Below are 10,879 nucleotides of genomic sequence, written 5' to 3' on the forward strand. Positions count from 1 at the left end.
ACAATACTCCTTTGGGATACAACAAACCTATTATCAGTTGAATTAAAAGTGACAAATATGGAGTAATTATGTCTCTATGTATAGGAAGATAAATAGTTGAAACAGGCACTTGTTACCAAAGGTTGTGTCCTTTTGAAGAACAAACACAAATGGTACCCAAAACTTATTTCAACGGTGGTACCTATTTCACCTATAATACCCAAACTGTTAAATATTATCATATATTGTGGATGTCTATCTTTAGGAGAAAAGTTAGCGCTAGTAACTTTGGGACCAAGTTAATTTTCTATTATAAATAGAGATGTTCCCTTCATCGCATTTCATCCCTTAAAAGAAATAAAGTATTCTTCTCTCTTCTCTCTTTCTCTACAATATTCTTCTTCTTGCTTTATTATTTTATAATACGTTATCAGCACAAGACTCTGCCACCTCGAGCAAGTACTTTTAATGTAATTAAATCCACAAACCCTTTACTGGGATAAGGAAGGTTAGGAGTGTTTTATGTTTCTTGTCTTTTGCTACTAATAATATCAACTTTATTGGGTTCATCGAATTCGAGGGAACCTAATTGGTTTTGGACCATTTATGCCTAAATTTGTTCCTGAAGACAAAATCGTTAAGAGGGATTATGATGTTAATTTTATATCCCTTAATGGCTAAATGAGAGTTTACAAGAAATATATGGTCACCAGAAGTGACAATATTTCCTATGCTTTGTTGTGGCTAAATTTATTTACGATTATAATTAACCACCGGAAGTGCTAATAGTTTTATAGGCTTGTTGTGATTATAACTGAAAATATGTTAGAGAAAGATTCTCTATATTATATGTACGCCTCGATTTACTCCTGAAATAGCCATATTTTAAAAGAGGCTTTAAGCTATTATAATTTGATATGATTAAGGCACGTTCACATGATTATATATGTTTCATTCTCGAAGAGTGGAAACTTTTGATAAATCTTACAAATACTGATTCATTCCCTGATGTGAATGTGGGAGGATGTAGTAAAGCTTATAACTACGAACGTCCGTTGTGAAGTTACAACGACTCATCTCTAGAAGAGATAAAATAATTGAGAAAAAATATATTCTAAATATTCTATGTTTTATTCCCGAAGTAATAAACTCAGAAATCTGCTCCCGAAGTAGCAAATTTTGGACTTTACTTCTGAAGTAGTAAAACTTTAAACTTACTCTTGAAGTAGTAAATCTGAAATATACGCTTGAAGTAGTTACTCTGAAATTTACTCCCGAAGTAGTAAGAAATTGAATTTACTGAAGAAGGAGTAAAATTCTAAAGTTTACTCCCGAAGTAGCAGCCGAAGTAGTAGAACTTTAATATATAGACTTTGAACTTTACTTCTGAAGCAGTAAGACATTGGACTTTACTCCTGAAGTGGTAAGGATTTGAATTTTACTCCCAAAGAAGTTTAACTTTGAAATTTGCTCATGAAGTAATAGTCAGTGAATAAAAAATCATGTAACAGTAGTTGTTTACATGAGTACTAGTTTTTCAATTGATATTAAGTAGTCTAGATCTAATCATATTATTATAGTTCTTAATAATAATAAAATATTAATCATTCCATTTTGATTAAATAATGTTTCAATATTGGTGTTAGTTTGCTTATTTACTGAATAAATTTAGTTTGCTTAGTTACTGAATAAAAGAATTATGATGCTCACAAGCCCTTAGCTATCTATTGCTTGACGGGCAATTCACAGAATTGCCCTTCTTTTGGGGTGGTCTTTAAATTTTGCCCTTCGCTAAATCCCATGGGTTTCAGGTTCGAACCCCCACACAGTCAAAATTTTAAAAAAAAAATCGCAAGGCAAAGTTTAAATTTCGCTATGCCCCCATCGGCATACACTTGTGAAGGAATTAGCAAAGTTATGCCGGACCCGACATACTTATGCCTTATGGCAGACTTGGCATAAGTATGTCGGTTCCGGCATAACTTTGATAATTCCTTCACAAGTTTATGCTGGATCCGGCATAAAAGTTTGTCCATTAAAAGTTTGCCCCCATCGGCATAAACTTGTTAAGGATTTACCAAACTTATGCCGATGGGGGCATACTTATGCCTTATGGGCAAACTTTGCCTTGAAGCATATATATGTATTTTTTCAAGCATATATACCAAAGTTACATGGAAAAGTATTATGCTGCAACCAAATGTCCATCCCATATACAAATTCACACTTTGGCTGGCAATACACGGTAGATTAGCAACTGTTGATAGACTTCACAAATTTGGCATTCAAGTGCCACCTGATTGCATCTTCTGTGGGCAGACCCAAGAAACATTTTCCCATCTTTATTTTGAATGCTCCATCACAAAAGGGCTGTGGTACAGATTGTTGGTATGGCTGGGGTACACTAGAAGAATAGGGGGCTGACAAGATGAAATCAAATGGATCTCACACATTGCTAGACACAAATCAGGCCACTGCTCCATTACTTGCTGCATTTTTGGTATGCTAGTGGCATTGGTTTGGAGAGAAAGGAACCTACTCAGATTTCAAAACACTCAGTTTCTTCCTGATAGACTCTGCAGAGAGATTGCACAACATATTCACATCCAAGGCAGGAACAACTTCAAATGGCAGAGAGCTCTTGCTGCTATGAATTGCTATTCCTAGCTAGTAGTTGATTGAAACTGGCTGTTGTTTTTTTAATGTAATAGTTGCTCCTAGTTTGACTTATACAAGTTAGTGAGTAGGAATTTTACCATGTATAGTTGAAGGTCAGCTTCAACTTTGTGCTGTACAAGTTTTTTGGATGGAATAAAATAGACTTTCAACCAAAAAAAAAAAGTTTGCCTTATAAGGCAAAGTTTAAATTTTGTATGCCCCCTCCGGCAGACTTTTAGTTATGTTTAACTAAAAGTCTGCCGGAGGGGGAAGACTTTGCCTTGAGGGGCAGACTTTTAGTTATGCCGGATCCGGCATAACTTTAACTTTTTCTTAAAGATTGTATGCTGGATTTGGCATACACTCCCCAGTCCTGCCTTGCGAAATTATTTTTTTATTTTATGCCTGAGCGGGGGTTCGAACCCAGAACTTCATGTATTCGCTCATCTTTCCAAGCAAAGGGCAAAATTTAAAGACCACAACTATGAAGGGCAAAATTTAAAGACCACAAATTTGAGGGGCAAAATTTAAAGACCACCCCAAACGAAGGGCAATCCGTGCAAAAAAATGTTGCTTGACTTGGCGATATATATGTGGTCATAATATTATTCTGCTCGATTCTTTGTCAAAAAAAAAAAGAAAAAAAAAGAAAAAAAAAGAAGCATATTAGGTTTATATGTTCCCACTAATTGGTGGCTTCTTGAGAAAAGACAAACAGAAATAGATGTATGGTTGCAATCATCCGTGCTATTCTCCTAAGCCTAGCTTTTGAAAAATAATTACCACTCCATTTAGTGTTTCTTACCATATTCTTATCTATTTTGACCAAGATGGGTACGCTACTATTTGACGTAAAAACAAACACTTGAAAACCAATCAATCTAAGCATAGCCGTGAAAGTGTCCGTCACTTTGGTAAATTGCTTAGCAAAATATAACTATTAATTTATTGTATTACTTAGTTTTCACTTTGTATTTTCTGACAGTAGTAATCATGACACCAGCAATGTCTAATTAAAATTTCTTTTATGATACCTGTAGTATTTATACTTCACAAAGTTAATGACCAGGGGCTCCGGAAGAGCTAACTATTTATCTAGATGATCATGACACTAGTAGTTTCCAAACAATATGTGATTATTGAGAATAAATTAAAGGCTTCTGAAGAGCTTATATACTATTATGTCAGCAGTTCTAGATTGTAATATACAAAGTTGTTATGATCGGAACACAAGTTGTAGTAAACCCAAAGTTTACTAAAGTTAATGGCTATCATATTGAAGTTATAAACGATTGGAGGATTAAATATCTTCAACATTACAGTGGGTAAGAAATATGTATGTGAATGGTTACCCTCTTTATTCTCCAAATTGTACTACACAAATATAAGCATGATAAAATCAAATGTCAAGGTAAACCAGAAGTTTATTCGTACAAAAAAAAAAAAAAATTCATGTCATAGTTGACCAGAAGTTTATTAAAACAAATAACACATGTCATGGAAAACTTGAAGTTTACTAGTATAAAGAATTTTATTAGTCGACATGAGCGATTGGGCCATTCTAAATCAAATATGATATGCAGATTGAGTATTTGACATATATTGAAGAACAAGAACATTCTTCAAGAATATATTTTTGTTGCTTGTTCTCATGATAAATTGATATACTGGCTAATGTTGAGATTGAATTCTCTAAATTCTGGAAAATATACATTTTTTTGCACGGATTGCCCTTCTTTTGGGGTGGTTTTTAAGTTTTTCCCTTCGCTTAAAAAAGTAGCTGAAATACTGAGGTTCTGGGCTCGAACCCCTGCTCAGGCATAAAAATAAAAATAATTTCGCAAGGCAATATTTGGGAAAAGTATGCCTTATGCGGCATAGGTTTCCTTAAGGCATAATTAAAAGTTTGCCTTATAAGGCAACCTATGTCAGATACGACATAACTTTAGTTATGCCTAAGATAACCTATGCCGTCTCCAGCATAGGTTGCCTTAAGGCATAACTAAAAGTCTGCCTTATAAGGCAACCTCTGTCAGATCCTGCAGAACTTTAGTTATGCCTTAAGGCAACCTATGCTGCATAAGGCATACTTTTTCAAAAGCCTTGCCTTGCGATTTTTTATTTTTATGCCTGAGCCGAAGTTCGAACCCAGAACCTCGGTATTTTCGGCCACCTTTTCACGCAAAGGGCAAAACTTAAAGACCACCAATTTGAGGGGAAAAAAAATAAAAGACCACCCCAAATAAGGGACATTTGTGCGAATTGCCCAAAAATATAAAAGGTGACTATGGGCCCGTTCACCTGTTATCTGATGACTTAAATAGATGCATCGATGAGACGGTCACATATGCGTTTATTGTCAACCCGCAGTTTGACATATGCAAAGTTATTTGATCAAAATAATTGAGTTGAGAGCACAGTTTTCAGATTATGTAATCAAGATAATTCATCTTGTTAATGTTGGTTTATATCCAAGCTGGTTTGCTGTTGAATGCCTCCGATAAATAGCTAAACCATTGCTTATGAGAACAAAGCTTCATATGTTGATCTGAAATATGATATGCATACAACAACACTTGTATGCTTCAGAACAATAAACTATGATAAATTCTGCCCTCACAATTGGTTGGTCAGGAACCAAATATTTTCATCTAACAGTTTTTTACGGGTGGTATATGATTAATTAGTCTACCATGATGCACATCGATGGATTCCCCCAAAAAGATGGGATATATGTTAGCTTTTCTAACATAAGGGGGAGAGAATAAGCAGCTATGAAATATGTTGTAGTTATCATTAGTACGATCCTCATTGAAAGATAATTCAAGTCAAATGCTAAAGCATTTGCTGACCTAAAACTAATTTCATATTTCAGCTACAAAATGCTTTTATTAAAATTAATGTCCTTGAAGGACAAAGTTTACAAAATGCATGAAGCGTGGTAGACCAATCAGTTCCAAATGGAATAATCCTACTAAAAAAAAAAAAAGAGGACCAAATGATAAAAATGGTCATAATAAGGAGGAATTGTGCTCTTGAAGAGCTTACGACATAACACTTCACGAAACCTCATGAGAGGTTTAGGTACCTAAAAATAATGAAACTGATGAGATCTCAATAACTTATGTCGCATTGTGAACCGATGCAAATGATATATCGTCGACGATATCTTTAATACAATATAGCGCACAATATTGTAATAAGTTGTGAGGATTTCAATTTTACGTCTGTTAAAGCATGCTGACGTAGAAATTATTATCAAGTGAAATGACGCATCTTGATAAGCGTAAGTTTATTGGACCTGCAGTCCAGACACCAAATAATGTCACACATTTAAATATTAATGGATATTGTCACTTGACACAATTTAGATGGAAATTCTTGAAGAATTTTAAATGCCAGCATATACAAAATCTAGAAATTTGTTCATAATTCTTATACTATATGAATTAAATCAAGCAAGGTGAATGCGAATTAATCATCTTAATGAATATTCATTGACTAAGGGTTTATTTATCCTTATGTTTTTATGAAAATCAGAATCTATCATATTGTTGTGCAAGTTGATGACTTGTATATTATTGAAATCTCTTGAAAAGTTGCAAAAGTAATAGATTATTTGTTGAAAGAAGTTGAAATGAGAAACTTGCGGCATTCTTTGATCCTGAAGTCCCATAGCTTTATGCAGTTGATGCATTTATATATTTTGCTATGACTATGAGGGATTATAGTCCTGCGATGTTGTTCTATATGACAGTCAAATCAAATAAATATAACATCTGTTTATAAAGCAAGTTAGGAATACACTTGTAGTGAATCCAACAATATTATATGCCGATGCAACTTTATCCAAAGACTGAAGATGCAGCAACATAACATAGCCAAACTAAAGAGAGGATTCATAAAAGTTCAAAGCATATTTTACCAAAGTTGTTCTTCACACAAGATATCCAAAAGAATGGTGATATCAACGTGCAACAGATTCTTTCAAGTGATAATATGGGTTATATGTTCACCAAGTCTCTACCAACTGCAACTTTTGAGAAGATGGTGCACAAGATTGAGATGCGAAAATTCAAGTTTTGGATTGATGTTCTCATTAGGGAGAGTTAATACGCACTGTACTCTTTTTCCCTCAACCAAGGGTTTTTCCCAATTGGGTTTTTCCGGTAAGGTTTTTAATGAGGCAGCCAAAATGTGTATTATTAGAAATGTATACTCTTTTTCCTTCACTAGAATTTTTCCCACTGGGTTTTTTTCTAGTAAGGTTTTAATGAGGCACATTATCTATCAAACAGACATCCAAGGATGAGTGTTATAAATATTATCGTATATTGTGGATGTCTATCTTTAGGAGAAAAGTTAGGGCTAGTAACTTTGGGACCAAGTCAATTTTATATTATAAATGGAGATGTTCCCTTCATTATATTTCATCCCTTAAGAGAAATAAAGTATTCTCCTCTCTTCTCTCTTTCTCTACAATATTCTTCTTCTTACTTTATTATTTTATAACACAAACTAATTATTTCAACAGTAGTATCCAAAATAATTATTTAAATAATTACTCCAATATTACCAACTATATAACAATTTCCCACTAGTTTGTAATACTACTCGTAATATCATACATAATAGAAAGTATCTCATAGGTTTGAACATTCTAGTAGTGTAAATATTTTAACGTTTAGACGAAGTTATTGGTATTACTAAGAATTGAATGATAACTCCCTTGTGCCTAAACCGATAATATCATGCACAATCGCTTTAAGTCACTGTTCGCTCAAGCACTTAAAGACCATGCGCGAATCCCAATTTATGAATACTTACAAGAGCAAACCTTAAGAACTCTTGCTAAAGCGGCACCACTCCTGTATTCATATATCTAAAAGTGTTTTTATCTCCCTGTTACTCCAGACACTTGACACATCATTAAGAGATCCTGCTCATCCTCTCCCTGTAACAGTACACACTGATTATCCTGGGACAAGGCTTAAATATTTGATGCTTCTTCCAGTGCTCAAAATGACATTAACAAATTACTTTACCCATTGAACCTTTATTTTTAGTTTTGCTAACTCAAGGTTGGGTTCCCTCTATTAATGTACTTATAGTTAAGGTTTTAACTCCATCCCACTAGATGATGTTGTAGTAGCATCTCTAGGAAATGCTTTTGTAAGCAGATCCCGTAAATTCTCGCAAGACTTAACATAGATAATTGTCTATAAGCAATTATTTCAAATAGGCATGTATATGTCTAGACTTTCTATTGTCTATTTTATTATGAGCAACACTCAACGTTGCCTCATTATCACAATACATGGGAATGGCTTGCGTCGGTTGTGGCTACAACTTTATATCCAATAACACGTTTCTCAGCCATTCTGCTTCTTTTCCAACAACTACTAATACTAAAAATTATGATTTCATTGTAGAATATGTAATACAAGTCTGCTTCTTTGATGGTCAACTTATAGCACCTCCACCCAATGTAAAAATTCATCCCGATTTGAGTTTTTTTTTTTTTTTTTTTTATCATTATCATTGTTTTATCCAACTAGCAACAGAGAATCATTCTAATGTGCTAGGAAAATCATTGTAACATAATCCAACATTCTTTGTTTTCTTTAAATAACCATGCACTCTGGAAATAGCTTCCTAATGTTTAAGGCTTGGTTTACTTGTATATCTTGAAAGTAGCCAAACTGCATGTGCTACATCCGGTCATGTGCTATGTGCTGCATACGTAACATTTCCAATAGCACTAGCATATTCCAATTGAACTACTATCCTTCCAAAATTTCCAGTCAACTTTATATTTTGAATCTAAAGGAGTTTTAAACTCTTTGATTGCCAAGTGACTAAATTTCAGAATCATATTTTATATGTAATGGGATTGATTTAAGGAATTACCTTTGTCACTTCTATTGATCTTAATTCCAAGAATGGTGTCAACTTCATTAAGATCTTTCATTTTAAAGATTGAATTGATATACTTTATAGTATCATTAACTCCAAGCATATTTGTACCAAAAATCAATAAGTCATTCATATAGAGACTTATAATGCCACCATAGTCTTTCGTAAACTTAGAATAAATGCATTTATCAACTTTATTGTATACAAATTCATATGATAAAATGACATTATCAAATTTCTCATGCCACTACTTTGGAGCTTGCTTTAATCCATAAAGGGATTTTACTAATTTGCAAACTTTATTCTCATTTCAAGGAAGAACAAATCCCTCTGGTTGTTCCATATATATTTCTTCACACGAATTGTCACTCAAGAAGTTCGTTTTCACATCCATTTGATGCACACTATTTATATATATAGGCCAAAGTCAAAACTACTCTTATGGATGTTATTCGTGCAATAGGAGCATATGTATCAAAATAATCAATACTTCTTTATGTGTAAAATATTTAGCAACCAACTTTTACTTAAAAGGTTTGTCCACGACATTTGTATCATATTTTCTTCTAAATACCATTTACAATCTATAGGTTTAGAACGAATAGGAAGATGTGCTATTATCCAAGTATTGTTGGATAATATGGAATCCATTTCATCATTTATTTCTTCTTTCCAAGCTGCATCCCTCAAAGACATTGCTTCTTTAAAAATTCTTGGATCACTTTCAGTATTTAATAAAATGGGCATACATTGATGTACTTTGCTCCTACTCCCTTCTACAAGAAATACAATTTCTTGTGAAGAAATAAAGTCGGAGTCTAGATATTTTTCTTTTCTCACTCGTTGACACCTCAAAGATAACTTCAGGCTGAGTATCATCTACTCTTTTCTTATTTATTATTTCAAATTTACTTTGAGTAGGGGAATTTGTACGTTGCTCTTTTGCGGAATAAACACTAGAATTATATAGAAATTTATTTTCTAAAAATTCCGCATGCACCAATTCTATAATAACATTTTTCTCCACATTAAAAAATCTCTATGATTTTGAGTTTTATGCATAACCAACAAATATGCTCTTAGTACCTCTTGGACCGAACTTCAATCTTTGAGGGCCAGGACACTTATAAAAGGCTAAGCATCCTCGCACTTTCAAATAATTGAAGTTGGGTTTTCTACTGTCACGACCCAGCCCCGTGGGCCGCGACTGGTGTCCTTCTGGGACACCCCAAACGAACTCACACCCAGACCATCGTAATCAGACTCGTCCAAACTCAACGTACGTTATTCGAACTCATCATCGTAATCCGACATCTACCGAACACTTATCCTAAGCAGTCGCCCGTACAGATCAGACAAATCACAAATCAGAAGGAAGGCGGAATGTACATCGCCAAATTTCACACACACACATCAGAAGGGTGGCGGAATGCACATCGCCCCCAAATGCATACACATACATACAAACTCAGAGGCCGACTTGGCCATAGTAGCGTACGGGCCACTTAAGATCGTAAAACAGACTCACATGCAAACACACCGGACCCACGACCCACAAATCTGACTACAGGCCTCTAGACAAAACAGAACATAAGAACATAGGACGGGACAGGGCCCCGCCGTACCCACTCATCCAAATATACAGAATACAGACACAACAAAAGATATGTACCAAAGTAGGCTCCGGATCAAAGGGGAGCTCTCCAACACAGCAGAATGAGTAGCCTAAACTGGAGGACCACCCAAACGAGCTTCTGTACCTGCGGGCATGAAACACAGCCCCCGAAGAAACGGGGGTCAGTACGGGAGAAGTACTGAGTATGTAAAGCAGAAGGTACAGAAATCACAAACACAGCTGGAGTCAGAAAGAACCAACACACCAACATCGCAAACAAAGCAAACCTGTGCGGGAGGCGAACGTACAAATGCAAATAAAATCATGTATAGGGTTTAGGAACGTGGTCACCCCCCGACGCTGGTGCCACAACACATCATAACTCCAGAAGGTTTCAAATCTCCGTACAATCTCCAGACACATCATATCACACACACATCATATCATCAGAACGTATCAAATGCCATATCACATCATAACTCCATAAACGGTAACCGGCCCTATGGCGAGGCCTCAGAAACCGTAACACATCATAACTCCCGAATATATTATAGTGCGCACGATCACAAAGTCGGCCCGGGTACCGACGAACGAAATCATAGCAGACAGCACGAACAGAGTAGTGCAGAAATCATATGCATATCAAAAATAATTTGTCGGACTTAACATATAGTTTACGTAGAGGTATGTACTGACGCCCGAAGGATCGGA

This window comes from Lycium barbarum, chromosome 8 (genome assembly GCF_019175385.1).
Source record: "Lycium barbarum isolate Lr01 chromosome 8, ASM1917538v2, whole genome shotgun sequence".
Classification (NCBI taxonomy): domain Eukaryota; kingdom Viridiplantae; phylum Streptophyta; class Magnoliopsida; order Solanales; family Solanaceae; genus Lycium; species Lycium barbarum.